Source organism: Tamandua tetradactyla, chromosome 4, assembly GCF_023851605.1.
Source record: "Tamandua tetradactyla isolate mTamTet1 chromosome 4, mTamTet1.pri, whole genome shotgun sequence".
NCBI lineage: Eukaryota > Metazoa > Chordata > Mammalia > Pilosa > Myrmecophagidae > Tamandua > Tamandua tetradactyla.
Genome location: NC_135330.1, coordinates 101,074,639 through 101,090,313, shown reverse-complemented (window position 1 = coordinate 101,090,313; position 15,675 = coordinate 101,074,639). Strand labels below are relative to the sequence as shown.

At 41.5% G+C, this 15,675-nt stretch overlaps 1 long non-coding RNA gene across 2 annotated transcripts in view; it reads left to right on the top strand.

Annotated features, from left to right (window-relative positions):
* LOC143679231 (uncharacterized) overlaps positions 1 to 14,219 on the top strand; it is a 49,589-nt gene extending 35,370 nt beyond the window's left edge. Inside the window, exon 4 of one of the 2 annotated variants that reach the window (XR_013173607.1) lies at positions 14,086 to 14,219. This is a non-coding gene — a long non-coding RNA (uncharacterized LOC143679231). Of the gene's footprint in view, positions 1 to 6,074; positions 6,257 to 14,085 lie in introns of those variants that run through there. The other variant, XR_013173606.1, reaches the window with a different exon arrangement.
* The last annotated feature ends 1,456 nt before the right edge of the window (positions 14,220 to 15,675 follow it).

Genomic DNA, 15,675 nt, shown 5'->3' with positions numbered 1-15,675 from the left:
GTATTAAATATATTTTAATAGTGAAAATTTCGAATGTGATCACATTTGAAGTTAATGCGTGAAGAACTCAATTACTTAAGTGTATACTTTTCAGTAATTTACCTATAACAAAATATCTGAATGTTGTTTTCAGAATATTCCAGAGAAAAACTGTTTTCCATCATCATATTTACATACATAAGCAAGAATTTGGAAACTTTAAAATATTCATTTAATAAGGATACTTCTTTCTCAGTTTGGTCATAAACCACTTAATGTCTTATTTTTTAATGAACAACTAAAGAAAAGCTGCTCAATTCATCCTTCATTCTGAACTTCAAATACTACTAAGTCAAATTCTGGTCTCTCCAGTTTTCAACTTTTTCACCAAAACCAACACATTAAATTAGTATATATACCATATAGCATTTGATAGTCAAACCAGAAAGGACAATATAAAGAAAAGAGAAATCCTAAGGATCAAAAGCGAGACAGGTACTTGTCTTCCAGCACTGCTGTATCTGGCTGTTGCATACACTGACGCTTCTCCGACTGCACACAGAAACCTTCTTAGGTGAAGGTGTGATGCTACAGAAGCCCCTCCAACCTGAAGGGCTCACATGCAAGGCAGATCACTTTATTGAGAAAGCCTCCATTACAAAGTGCTCAGAACAAAATTCTGAGGTTGAATTCTTCTGTGACTAATGCGGCTCAATGTCTGGACTGGATGCTAACCTGAATGAAGGAAGACAAGAGACAAAGATATAGTTAGAGCTGGGACCAGGTGGGACTCTGAGCTCTGGTGGAGATTCAAAGACCCGGAGACGCTCAGCACTGTTTATTTTATAGGGCCGAGGGGTAAAGAAAGTAACAAAAGTGTAACTAAAGAAGGGGAAGGAGGAAGCCGGGCTGAACCATCTGTTTCCCTGTGCAATGAGTCAAAAGTTACACGTGTTCCCCAAGGTCTCCTTCCAGCCCAGAATCAGGCAGCTTTGCAACACTTCAGTCTTTTCAGGACATCAGGTGCCTATTCCCACAGAGACAGCTTTGCTAGATTTCTGCAGCGAGCATGTGACCTGAGCATGTGATCTCTGTTGCATCCTCAGCAGACAGAATTCTGCAGTGTTTCCTCACAATTCAATTGGAGACCCCCAGTCTGGTGTCAGACTCTCTTGTTCTGAGAGATATTAAGCTCCATGCCAGCCGCCTCTCAACACAAGGAAACTGTTGGGAGCTGCTAGCGCACACATAGGGATAGGCAGAGGGAAAAGCAGCTTCCTTTCTGTGGTCACGTGCTCCTTCCGCCCTCCATTACATTGTTTCAGCTGCCACCCCACCCCACCCCCGCCCCCAGCTCGGTGAGCCTCTGCTGAGACCCCGCCAGGCGGCTGGCTGCTGCCTGACAGGTGGTAGCACCTGCCCTGCGTGTGACAGGGCTGGACGCAATAGTGACATGAAGTAGGGCCTTGGAGTCAGGCAGGTGGGCTCAAATCCAAGCCCCTACGCATTTTACTGTGTGAACTTGCATAAGACAATTAGCCTCCACGCTCCATTATTCACTTACCTCATGGGTGTGACTACAAGTCTGATGGGTGAATTGAGATTAGGTGTGTAGAGTGCCTTGCAGGGGTCAAAGGCTCAAAACCATGCACCATCATCACCGCCATACATTTTATACAGCTGTATGTACAAACCTGCATAAAGTTGACATTGTAAGAGGAGAGTCAGGGACGGGTGTTGGAAATTGAAATGTCCAGTGCCAACAGCACTTAGGAGGAAGAGAGCAATTGAAATTCCAATCATGTCTCTAGAAAACCGGTAAGATATTATTGCACTATGTATCCCTGACCCCACCCTTGACTCTGCTCACAGAGCCCGAAGTGCCTGTAGGTCTGGGTTTCTTTTCTAGTTTCCTGGGTGATGGTGCATAGCTAAGTTAGGGGTGCCTTGATCCGAGTATCTTCTTCAGAGGTCATGCACCCATTCCCACGTCTCTTCCACCACTACCCTCCCCTCTCATATAGCTGCTTCTGTTCCTGAAAACGTCCTGCTTTTCTCTTACCCCCTGCATTCGCACAAGGCACTGCTTCTCCTTAAACAGCCTCCCCCTCCCTCTTCCAGTGTGAAGTCCAACGCTTGTGCCAACCTCCGGCTCAGACCTTCCATCATCCTACGCTGAACAGGGTTAGTGGTTCTCTCCCCAGATCCTCCGCAGCAGGTCCCCGCGGGCTGCGCTACAGCCGAGCTGCTGCGTGTGAATGCCTTCCAGGCCAGAAAGCTGGGCCACTCTGGGCTCTCTGGTGACAGGGGTTAAAACGCATTTTGTTTCCTGAAGTGCCCAGCGTGCTGCCTAACATGAAACAGGTGTTCATGAAGTGATTCCGCATGCGTGAATGCACGCCATTACTCACAGAAGTGAGAGCCACGCCCAAGTAACGTAGGACATGGCCTAGACTCCGAGGACAAAGCACTGAACTCAAATAAAATATCATAAAAACCCCGAGGAGTCAGAACTGAGTTGTGCTCTATTTGCACACAAGGACACACCAGGCTATTTATTCTAGAGACGTCACTGTGTGCTGCACGCGCTAGAAAAATAGATGCAAGTTTTGCACCACTGAATTGCAGCCAGGATAGGGAGACAAGGCTCTTAGGAAGTGTATAATTAGGGATGAAATTAAAGCGAGCCCAGGGGCAGGGAGACCATATAAAGCTAAGTGAGCATTAGGGAAGATAACCTCCTTTAGGATAGCTTTTGATATATATATATTTAAAAAGCAGTATTTTTACAAGTAGGAGAAAAACAAGTGGTTTTCTCGAAGAGAAGGCAAATGCTCAGAATCAGGGGAGGTGATGGGAGCTGGTATGTCAGGGAACTGCTGAGACAGAGCCCAGACTGCATGTCATGAAGAAATGGGAAATAGCGAGATCAGTAGGTTGGGATAGATTATCCTGAAGCTTTTAAAGTACCTAACTGCTAACTAAAGTTTGAGACTTTTATGGTAATAGAAGCAAATGATTGATTGAGGAGGAGGAAAAAACATTGTGTTGATTAAACGTTGACCATTATAATTTTCAGTGCAACAGCTGCTACTGAAATTGCAGTAATTCAAAATGAAGAAAAGATAAACACTGCTCTGAAATAGCTCAGACCATTTGGAACCCTGTTGCATGAATTTATTCTATGTGGTTTTGCTAAGAACATGATGTGGTGACGGGTTCTTTTTTTCATTTTGTCATAATGACTTGTTCTATGGCTAAAGAATTCAAACTGAGCAACAATTTCACAGCCAGAGTTGGAGTGTGGGTTGTATAAAGTTGTAGAAGCACTTCCCCCAAATATTAAAACTCCATTTGCACTATCTGATTAAAATTTCTAACAGAGCACAGATGTGAAAAACACCCATTGCTTAAATTACTTTCTAACTATGACAAACCTTGTATTTCTTAGCAACTCATCATTTAGTATTACTAGCTCATCGTCATTTTCCTGAAAAAAAAATTAGCCCTGAAATGTGATAATCTATTTTCGTTCAAGATAAATGTCTACAAAACTAGCCAGGCTACACAATTTCCAAGAAGCAATAAACCACGCATACAATTTATAATTAAACTCAAGGTGACTGATCGCTCACTACCTTAGATAAACAATTTGACTTTGAGAGCATCGCATGGGCATTTCGGGGTAAGAAGTATCCACTAGATCAGATAGTTGTGTCGTGGACCAACATTAACACTCTGTGCACCCCTGGTCACTCGACAGAGTCAGGTCTCTGCGTCTCTGATTTGTTTTGGACCAGTTTGCCACATCAGGAAGCTTGGACAGCCCCTCAAGGAGGTGTCTGAAAACAGAGAAAGTGAAAACATCCCAAGCTGCATTCTGGAAAGGGGATGATAGTGGCAGGGGCAGGATGGGCTAGCGGGTGGTGGAGGTGAGGAGCGTTCAGAGGCAGTTATAAGGTGAGGGGCAGGGCAGACTTCGGGGGACGGAAGAAATGGACTGAGGAAGCCTGTTAAGGGTGGGTGGGACTTGTGTTGTGGGAATTGAATTAACTGGCCCACGGAAATTGAGGACCCATTGTTACAGCCTTGGACATTGCTCAGAGCAAAACTGGAGCTCTGGATGCTAGGAGGGAAAATGGCAGAGGCTTCTCAGAGCAGCAGGTTGCTATGGCAACGACATCAAGCCACATGTAAAGCATCCCTATACTTTTTTACCAGCTTGGACCAACTGGTCTTTTGTTAAAGAAAGCGATCATCAGTGGATTCCACAAGCTTAAGGCTTGGACTGAAGCCGGACGCATTACTCAAGTGTTCACAGCACTGCAACAAGGCAAGTTCTCAATGACAGTAGACTCCATCAGGGTCCTCCAGGAAAGCAAGGCTGCTTGACATCTCAGCACATTGCATTCTTCACCTGTAAAACAGGACACATGCACCCATCCCGTGCACGCGTAAACGAGGGGTGTTTGGTGCATGATGCATATTAAACATGGTGTGAACATTAGCCTTCATCGCTAATCACCACCACCATGGGAGTGAAAGGGTGGTTTGACAGCATGACCTCTGAAGGAGAACGCCCAGGTTCCTTTAAAATCAGGGGACATCTTCGAGCTGTGTGAGCTTGGGGAAGTTATTTAACCTCCCTGTGTTTGTTTCCTCCTCTATAAAATGGGAAATGATAAGAGTATTTACCTCATGCTCTTATGCAGATGATACGAATTCATATTTGTGAAGCACCAAGACCAGTGCCTGTCACACAGTGAATGCTAAACACGTTTCTGTAAAATGAACACAAAATGGAAAATGTTTCTGTGGGATTCCTCTTACGTTTCTACTAACATTTTCATGACAGCTATCCTTTGTAAGTAACTATATTTACCTAAATGTGCCTTTATATTTTTCCATGTCTTCTGAACTTAAAAAATGAAAAAGTGAATTCAGAAAAGACTGGATTACAATTTATTGCACTTTACTTTATCCCAGGCACACTCAGATGTACTATCTCATAGAATCCCCACAAAACCCACACAAGCCAAGTTTTATAGTGACAGAAGGGAAGAGAGACCCAGAAAATCAGAATTGTCCAATGTGCCACAGGCTGTAAATATTGGAGCCAGAATTGAAATCCACATATCATTGATTTAAAATTAATACTCTCTAGAGTAAACAAACAAAGCCCTTCTTATAAAAGTTTAAGTTAAATAATAGTAACTGATGAATGTTATGATAATGATTGTTTATGATAATGTAGTGAAAATTTTATTCTCTTGTCATCATTATCAAACTCTACACTTTTAGTAGTTAACTATTTTTTCTATGCATTGTCATATATATATATATATATCAAATTGTCAACCTGTGACATTATTCCAGGGTGAGGTATAATGTTTTACAGTAGAAAAAAGTTTGGCTGACTACTTAATGAAGGACTCAAAAAGAACATAATCTAACCCATGACCCTAAATACCCACTACCATATTTAAACATACTTAAATTTTATCATGACTGTATCATTTGCTTTTTTCAGACTATGGTCTACTGTGCCAGTTTGAAACTGTTGTGGACCCCAGAAAAACCAAGTTCTTTAATCCTCACTCAGTATTGGTGGGTGGGAGCTTTTTGACTGTTTCCATGGAGATGTGACCCACCCAATTGGATTCCATGGTTTCCATGGAGATGTGTCTCCACCCACTCACTGTAGGGGTGCTTTTTGGAAAAAGCTTTAGAGTCACCAGAACTGACAGAACCGCAGGAAAGCTGCTGAAGATTCCTGGAGCGAGGCTAGCAGACATTACCATGTGCCTTTCCAGCTGAGAGAGAAACCTTGAACATCACTGGCCTCCTTGAACCAAGGTATCTTTCCCTGGATGCCTTAACTTGGACATTTTCACAGCCTTAGAACTGTAAACTTGCAACTTAATAAATTCCCCTTTTTAAAAGCTGTTCCATGTCTGGTATATCACATTCCAGCAGCTTACCAACTAAAACAGTCTACTAATTTTTTTCCCTTAAAAAAATTATTTGTAGCATTTTACATGCAATGCTTTCATTTGGTTTTGTGATTATAGCAAAATTCCTTTGTGCCCTTTAAGGCAGGAGAAAATCTTCATTAAAGATGTTTTTGAAGAATTCATGCATACCTCAAACTTATGAGTTCATATATGAAGAAGAAAAGAAGCCTCCGCCATGAACTTAAGATGACTGACTTATTTGAGATACACAAAATCCATCTTTGCATTTTCCTGCATCACCAAATTTGGACTTAATAAAAATTCTTCTGCTATTTTCTGGTTTATTTTCAGTTCACCATTTTGTCAAATTATATTCCTAGCTAGAGTCTCCAGCTGCAGAGAGACGGGGACTTCAACCTCAAAATATAAAGGAAAACAGAAACACATCTCAGAAAGCAAGGAAGAAAGGCAATAGCTGCTGTTAGTTATTCCCCCAAAGTCCCAGGAGAAAATGGAAATGATTTTAGAAGTGGGTGAAGAGGAGCAATGAGGGTCTTTTTAGTTGCTACTATGTATCAGTTACAAAGCCACCGAATAAATTAGAGTACTGACAGAGAACAAAGAGGAGAGCCAATAAAATGTTTTCTGTTTTCAATTCAAGTAATTCATCATTTCCATTACCTAATTTTTAGAAAACCTAATCAAGATGTTTTCCACTTGCAAGCAATGACTGAGTAATTTTTGTTCTGTTCATATTCTCTTAATATGGCCTAAAAAGGGAAGTAATGGAGCCCCAATTTGTTTTCACCTAGAAGAGAACACAAGGGAAACAGCAAACCCTGGAAGGTAGCTAACCTTTCAAACTCATGATTCAATGCACATTTTTTTTATAATTGCACCCATGGCTGAAAAACAAAATCATCCCTCAGTCTCCATAAAAAAGAGAAAACAGAGAAGAAAAAAAACCCTTAATATGCATGTGATTGTGAATGTAACCTTTTGAAAAAAATAATAGAAAAACGAACCCCTAATAAATTCGTGGTTAGCTCTCATGCATGCCATGAAATATCATGGAGACATTTTCTTAAAAATTACTATTCAGGAAGTGATTTCGGAGAACTTGGAGTGAGGCCAGCAGCATCTACAGCAGATATAAAGAGCAGAAGAAAGACTGAAATGTACTGGAAATCAGCATGAAGAGGAGTAGCTGGACATCTCCAACCTTAACTTAGTCTATAAATTTGTTGTAAGGAGAAACATTTTTAACAAAAAGAGTGTTGAGTGTGCCAAAGATTTTCTACACACACCCTCCACACACACAAACACACACACACACACACACACACACACACAGAGTCTCCTCCAGTCCCTCCTGCCCTGGGAAGAGGAACTTCAGGAGATGCACTCTCCATCTGCCTTCCGACTGCATTTGGCGGGTGGGACCATAGCAGGGCTCCAGAAACAGGAGGCCCTGAGAGGAGTGTGGATGCCCCTGGATAACCCTTGCCAGGCAGCATGCTGGGGAGGATGTGCCACTTTCCCAAAGTCCCCAGCAGCTGTGTGGCAGCCTCTCCATCCCTTACCCCACTGGGCTGGTCAGAGTCCCCTGGGGGTGCCCGTCCTGAGCCAGCGCCCTTGCTGGTTCCCCCGCCCAGCTCGCACCTTTGGGCCCAGGCCCTTCCTTAAACTGCCCTTAGTGCCCCCATCTGCGTGTGCCATCTTTCCTGCCGAGAAAAACATGGAGCGAATGAGTGAATCCTGAATATTAAGTTCTAGGTCACTTTCTTTAGCTTTAAAGCAATTTAATTTTGGAGAAAGGACCCAGGCACCCAGAGCCTGGAGACATAAGCTCCCCCTGGCTGCAGAGACCCCCAATATTTAGCCTTCTCTGTCACTGCAGCAATACGTGGAAAAGTTATTGGCCACATTACCAGAAAGGCTTTTAGCACTGAGGAAATGAATGCAAATCATTGCATGACTTGATACTAAGTAACTGCTGCATTCCATGCCTGGTTATTTTGTTGGTGTGTACTTAATTCACCACTTCCTATAAGCAGACTCCAAATGACAAAGGATGGTTCAAAGTTTGACTTGCTATTTTTTTTGGCTCTCAGAAGGGATATTAAAAATAATGATTCTCTTCCCTAAACAAACCCGCAATATTTTACTGAGCCCCATAATTTAACAAGGGATGAAAAGAAACAATATTTTTACAATACTAGGAATTAAAACCAAGTAGAACATTAACTAGATTGAATGCTTTTCTTTGACCCGAATGTGATGTTTGAGTATGTTGTGGGGGGTTGGGATCCCCCCCATTCGCAGCCACGGATTCATTTAGCTGACACTGGCCGAGCGCCCGCCAGGTTGCAGCATGGAGGCAGGGCTTTGGCAAACAGAGAAGAGCCCTTGCAGGGCTCGGTCCCCAAGGCGCACGCAGACCCGGGACGTAGCCCAGCTGTGAGTCACCAGAGTTCCCCGACGCAGCATCCTTGGACGGCGATGGCAGCCACAAATCCCGAGCGCATCCGCACCCTGAGCTGCTTTCCTCTCCAAGGGTCCCTGGGGCGCTCCTGTCTCCTGCCCACCCCCCACCCTCCGGGCCCTGGCTGCCCGGGCCCACGCCACATGCTCCCCTTGTGACTGCTTCGCAGCCTCCCCCTTAGACTTCCTCCCTCTGGAGGAGTCAGGGTAAAAAGCCCCCTGTGGGCTTGGTGGAAGTGCACCCCGTCCTCAGGGGCCCCACCCTGAGGCTCTCTGCCTCACCCACCCAGGGCCAGAGGGGCCGCCGCAGGGGAGGTTGGCACCGCCTCCTGCACCTCACGCGCCTTCCTTCCACCCGGCACCCCCACTGTACCCCCTCCTGGATGCCCGGCCAGGGAGAACGAGCTCTTCCACCCTCCCCGTTTACAGGAATAGGGAAAGGAACCGCCTAAGAAAACCAGGCAAGAGGAGGAAGTGCAACCCGGCAATGGTCTGGCTTGGCCTGGAGCGGCCTCTGAGGGTGGGGGGCTCGAGGCAGAGGAGACAACCCACCTGGTCAGGAAAGGGGTTACTACAGTGGTACAAAAGCAAGCAAACAGGTTAGGGATTTGGGGAGCCAGGTTTATCACGGTTTAAGAAAATACAAATATACAAACGGGCAAGGTGAGGACAAATTCTGAAGTGGAATTGGAAACTCAGTTTTTTCATATAGATGGATGGTGGGTGTGGGCTGGTGTGGCTGTGAGTCTCCACAAGAGTGTGTGTCTGTGCCTGTGCATCTCTCAGACCTGTCTGCTGAGTGGGCCTGGAAGCCCATTAGCAGCGAGCCACCCAGCACCCATATCTCATTTCCTAAATACTGTTGTCCACTGAAAACCCGAAGCTGGTGGGAAAAGGGCTGACTCTAGAACAAGAAAAATATTCAGTGATTCTAATCATCTTGTAGTGCCAGAAAGAAAAAGACTCAGGGAACGACGGAGATAGGTCAAAGGAGCAAAGGACTTAACTTGAAGGGTACTTACTGTTCAAACCTAGGACGATTTGGGCCCAAAATGAATTATGATTCATGGAGTAAATTAAAAATTCAAGAGTCCATGCCAAAATAAAGATACAAATGAATAGATGAAGAAGCAAGTGAATGAAATGGAGGGGAGGGAATGCTCTCCCTTCTAGTAAATGCCAACTAGTAAATGTAGAAGGGAGAATTTAGACTCACCATGTGACACACTCCCTCGGGAAAAATTAAGTAAGAATAATCAATGGATGTTTTAAAAAATAAATGAAAATTTGCAGAGAAATGGAATGTTTATGTAGTCTCAGTTCGTATCCACATTATTTTAACAAATATGCATTTATTAATAATTTAAAAATAAAAATAAGCACATAAATATCAGCATAAATAACTACTTTTAAAGTATTTTTTCCAAAAAGTTAATGAAAGAGTGGCATTGTTTCATTTTTTGCAACTCTTATCGATACTGGGATTATTAGAAGACAGCTGGATTCTCACATCTGCTTTTGCACTTAATCTAATCCAAAACTTTGCTTTGGTTTAAGTGCATAAAGAAACCAAACTTCACACATTTGTAATTGAAAAAGAAAAGGATATTTTAATAGACTTTACAAATAATGGTGGATAATGTGCTTTGATCTCTAGCAATATTCAACAGGCTTTAATTTCTTAAAGGTTACCTGAAATTGGGAATCTAAAGCAATATCATGAATTTTTCATACTGTTTTGTTAACCTCCATTGTTTTTCCTTTCATTTTTATTGAGACTTTGCTTTTAGAACAGTTTTAGATTTACAGGGAAAAAAACCTCCCCTGCATAGAGTTTTCTGCATTATTAACATCCTGTTTTAGTGTGGTACATTTGGTACAGTTGACACCCAGTGTCAATACATTGTTATTAACTAAAGTTGGTGATTTACATTAAAGCTCACTCTTTGTGTGGCTCAGGTATATGGATTTTGACAAATGCGTAATGTAGATGTATCTACCATGACAGTATCATGCAAAAGTGTTTCACTGCCCTAAAAATGCCCCGTGTTCCACCCACTTACTGCCACCCCTCCCTGAACTCCAGGCAACGACTAAACATTTTTACTGTCTCTTCAGTGCTCAGAATATCATATAGTTGGAGTCATACAGTTAGAGCTTTTTTAGATTGCCTTTTTTCAACTTAGCAACATGTATTTAAGCTTCGGCTATATCTTCTGGAGACTTAATAGTGTGTTTCATTGTATCACTGAATAACATTTGCTTGTATAAATGTACCACAGTTTGGTTATCCATTCTTCTACTGAAAAATATCTTGATTGCTTCCGGTTTTGCAATTATGGATGAGGCTGCTACAGACATTGTCGTGCAGCTTTTTGCATTGACATAAATTTTCAACTTATTTGGGTAAATACCTAGGAGTGTGACTGCTGGACTGTAGGATAAAACTGTGTACAGCCTTGAAGAAACTGCTAAACTGTCTTCCAAAGTAGCGGCTCCATTTTGCATTCTTGTCAGCAATGAATGGCAGTTACTGGACTCCAACTCCTCACTAGTATTTGGCATTTTCATTTGAGGGGGATTTTAACAATTCCCCCCAATTGTATGTGGTGGCAACTCATTTTGTTTTAATTTACAGTTTCCTAATGACATATGATGTTGAGCATGTTTTCATAGCCTTATTTGCCATCGGTATATCTTCTTTGAAGATGTGTCTGTTCAGATGTTTTTGTCCACTTTTAAGTGGGTTGTTTGTGACCTTATTGTTAAGTTTTAAGAGTTCTTGGTATATTTTGGACACAAACCTTTTATCACCTATGTTTTTTGCATCTATTTTCTCCCTTGTCTGTGGCTTGTTTTTTCATTCTCTTAACAGTGCCCTTAGGAGAGCAGAAGTTTTTTATTTTAATGAAGGCCAACTTATTTTTATTTTTGTCCTCCCATAGAGCATGCTTTGGCTCTTGTATCTAAAAAAGACATCGCCAAATTGAAGCTCACATAGATTTTCTGTGTTATCTTCTAGAAATTTTATATATTTGCATTTTACATTTAGTTCTGGAATACATGTTGAGTTAATTTTTGTGAAAGGTACAAAGTATTTGTCTACATTCATTTTTTTTCCTGCATGGGTATAGATTGTTCCAGAGCCATTTGCTGAAAAAACCATCCCTTCTCCATTAAACTGCCTTGCTTCTTCATCAAAGATCAGTTGATTATATCTGTCAGAGTCTGGGCTTGGAATCTCTATTCTGTTCCATTCAACAATTGGCCTATTTTTTTGCGTATACTATTCCCATCTTTCATTTCATTTATCCTGTGCTTTAAACACAAAAATACATTGTTGCTAGTGTTAGGTCAATAACTGATCTATCTATTATGTCAATTGAGAATAAGAATTAAATATTTTATTTCACCTTCATTTATTCTTTCTCTGACCACCTTTCTTTTTCTATGTAGATCTGAGTTTCTGACCCACCTCATTTTTTTTCTGTAGAATTTGGTTTAGCATCTCTTACAACACAGGTATTCAGTTTTGATTTGTCCAAGGAAGCATTTGTTTCTCCTCTGCTTTTGAAGAATGATTTCACTTGTACAGAATTCTAGACTGGTGGTTTTTGTCTTTACACTTTAAATATTTCACTCCACTCTCTTCTTGCTTGCATGATACTGTATGAGAAGTCCAGTATAAGTCTCATTTTAGTTCCTCTATAGATAAAGTGTTTTTTTTTTCCTTCTGGCTACTTTAAAGATTTTCTCTTTACCTTAGCATTTTTGCAGTTTGAATATGATATGGTTACATGAAAATTTTTTGGTATTTATGCTGCTGGATTTCTAGTTTTCTAGATTTCTGTCTTTAATTTGGGGATATTTTCAGCCAATATTATTTCAAATATTTTTTCTGCTCTATTTTCTCTGTGTGATAATACAATGACATGTTTGCTATACCTTTTGAATTGCTCCAGAGTTCTTGGATGTTTCACTGTGTTTGTTATATTCTTTTTTTCTTTGCATTTCATTTGGGGGGTTTATACTGACAGGCAATGAAGCTCACAGAAAGTGAAAGAGAGAGAGAATGAGACAAAAAAGAAGCAAAATGTTAACTCCTGAGGAACCTGGGTAAGGGGTTTACAAGAATCCTTGCTCACTTATTATCAACTGTGTGACCTTGGGAAAATTGTTTTACCTCTAAAAGCTTTCGTTTTCACGTGGATGAAACAATTATAATAATAGCACTTATAGATGTATTATGAATATTAAGTTGAATTATGTATGTAAGATATGAAGCAGGAGATTTGACACATAGTGAACACTTGGCTAAAGTTGGCAATTTTTAGAATACATGCAATAACTATTTGTCACATCGCTAAAAATAATATGCCACTTCAAAGCTTCTGGCAATTCTATGCCCTACCAAGGGGACATTCTGGGATCTGTCTACATATGTGTATGCATAGATAAATAAACATACAAAAATGCTTACATTTTTAAAATGCCTCAGAGGGTCTGCACAGAGCAGTGTCAGCCTCAGTAGCCTGGAAGACTGCAAGAAGAGAGGAAAGATCTATTGTCACTCCTCATGGTGAAGAAACCCCCAGTGGGACCTGACTTGGAATACTAAAGCTCACTATTCTGCTGGATGTGAAATGCCAGCACACCACGGAATATTCTCCTGGACTTTGGAAAAGCCATCTGGGCATTCTCTTACACCTGCTCTCGAATCCAGTAGGTTATTCTTGTCTGAATAACCCAGAATTTGGCAGCTACTCTATCAGACGTACTCTATAATTAATTGTCCTGGTAGAGAGAAATCATACATATTGAAGAAATAGATTACACCCTGTGGTAGGTGGTAGAATATTCCTAAAAACCTGAAAAGCAAAAAACTGTACTGTGATAAAATTAGGGAAAGACTTTCAGGGGTAAGTAAAACTTATCTTGGAATTACAGAATTCCTATTTGCCTTTTCCCTAGACTCTTTAAACGGTAAATATTTCCCTACATTTTTTGTTTTTTTCATATTTTCTAATTTCTCATAATTGTTCCTAGAATTTATCAGTAAAGACAATTCCTTAAAAGTGACTGTGTTTTGTTTTGTTTTGTTTTGATGCTTTAAGAAATGAGAGGAAATAGCCGTGAAGTCAAAATGCATCTTCTTGCTTTTGTCTTGGGTGTAGAGTGGTGGCGTGTACGTGGTAGGTTCTCATGAACATTTGATGAATGTGTGAACTGACTAGTAAACAACTAAATGCTGATTCACTTCTCCAGGACCTGGAACATTGAGTCAAATTCAAGTGCAAAAATAGTAGTCAGAGTCGATATAAATAAACATATCATCTGTAAATCTTGAGGTTATTTAGGAAAGGAAAAACTGGTAAACATTTTTTGTCTACTATTTATTGCACGTAAAATAATTGAAGGACATTGAAAAGTGGTCCTACAGACCCATCAGTAGAATAAAATCTCTAACAGATATGCCACATTGCGTGGAACTATACTGTACCTGTGTTGTCCCCTAAAGGCTTTGCACCTAAGCTTTCAAATGATCTCTCTAAATTAGCTTGATTCAGAATCTTACTGTCTCACTGCATTGCTATTCAAGTATATTACTTATCCCTTTTCAGCTCATTTCCACATAATCTAATAGTTCATAATATTTTCTTGTTTTTAGTGTCTTGATGCTTATGTTTTGGATATTGAGTTATTCATTCTTCTCACTTGGATTGAATGTTTGGACATCCTTACTGCTTACATACTAATCTGGAAAATGGAATATACAATATAATTGAAATATATTCAATGAGATGTGACAAACGTCTGGTTTTCTTCTGCTTTGCTGCATAGAATCTCTCAGGCAGAGCTCCATATCAAGATTGAGAACATTTTGTTCCAGAGAGCTTTGAAGTTTTACTGACAGGGAAATAGAAGCCAATCAAACACATCTTACACCTGAATCCAATGGTAAGCCAATATGCAAAAATATTTTCTAGCTAAAATATGTTTCCTAGAGTGAAAAGAATTAATTCTAATCATTTTTTGGCTGACTTCAGAAAAAAAGTGGGGGCCAAGTGGCATTGCCAAAAGAAGCCATGCTAAATTTCAAGGAAGCCACAGGAAATAAAAATATTTCCTAGGAGCTCTAAGAAACTCCCTTAGGAGAGAGTTCTAAGGGATACAGAGAGAGATGAGAGCTACAAATGCACTGAAAGCGAAAGTATGATGAAGTGTTTCCCAGTGACAAGCCAGTTACAGAGACAGAACTTCTTGTCCAGTTTACCGAAGCTCTCCTCCCACTAGGTTCTGACCATTGACCCGGGATTAATGATATTTCATAATGTGAATGTTCAAACATGAAATGCTTGCTGAGCAGAGTCGGTCAAGTGAGTGATTGCTGAATACAGGTAGATGGAAAAGAAGGGGAAGTCCTTTCCCCTGCAGCTGGAAGCTACTGGAGCACATTTCTCTGGGGATGACCGATGAAGAGGCAGCCAGGGGATGGCTTTTCCTGCCCTAGGAGTAGCATGATGGCCTCAGGCAGCACGGAATGCGCACTTGCGTAGAAAGAGGTTTTCTTTGTTTGCTTGTTTGTTCTGTTTCACTTTCTTCTGTGTTATTTAAAGAACAGCTGAGCATAGGGTAAAAACATTTGAGATTTGGGATCAGACATACAAAGGTTAGAAGACCCACCAGCTCAGAAGGCACTGTTTATTAGGCAATAAGGTGGGAGGGGCCCAGCTTTGCAGGGAAGCTCAGAGGTGGTTATCTCCTCTTGGCCAGGGCAGAGGTAAGAGGTGCTGATACAGAACTGGGCTTCCAATAGCAGCAGGGAGATGGAGTCCCACAGCTAGAGGCTCATGTGGCATGTCCACACTGGCATCTCCACCCTTCTTGGTCCTCTGGCCCCTCCAGTGGCAGCGCTAGCATGTCGGCCTTACTTGGCATGGACATCCCTTTCTCCACCTTCTAAGAACCATCCTGGCTGGTTATCAGTACCGCCTCCAAGGGACCTTTTCAGGGAGGGAATCCTGAGTTACAGGAGAGCCCTTACATACCAGTGAACTCCCTTTTACCCAACTTCGTATTCTGTCCCCCGAGATTCAGCACCCTCAGGATCAAGCTCTTTGGTTCATGTTTTCCGGGTGCCATGGCTTCCCCATGTCTCTTTCTTGTTTAGCGAGCCCTCCACCTCACTGGCTGGGTGTTGTTGTCATTTGACCCCAACGATCCCTCTGGTGGTCAGGAGGGGAAGAGAGATAGGTCC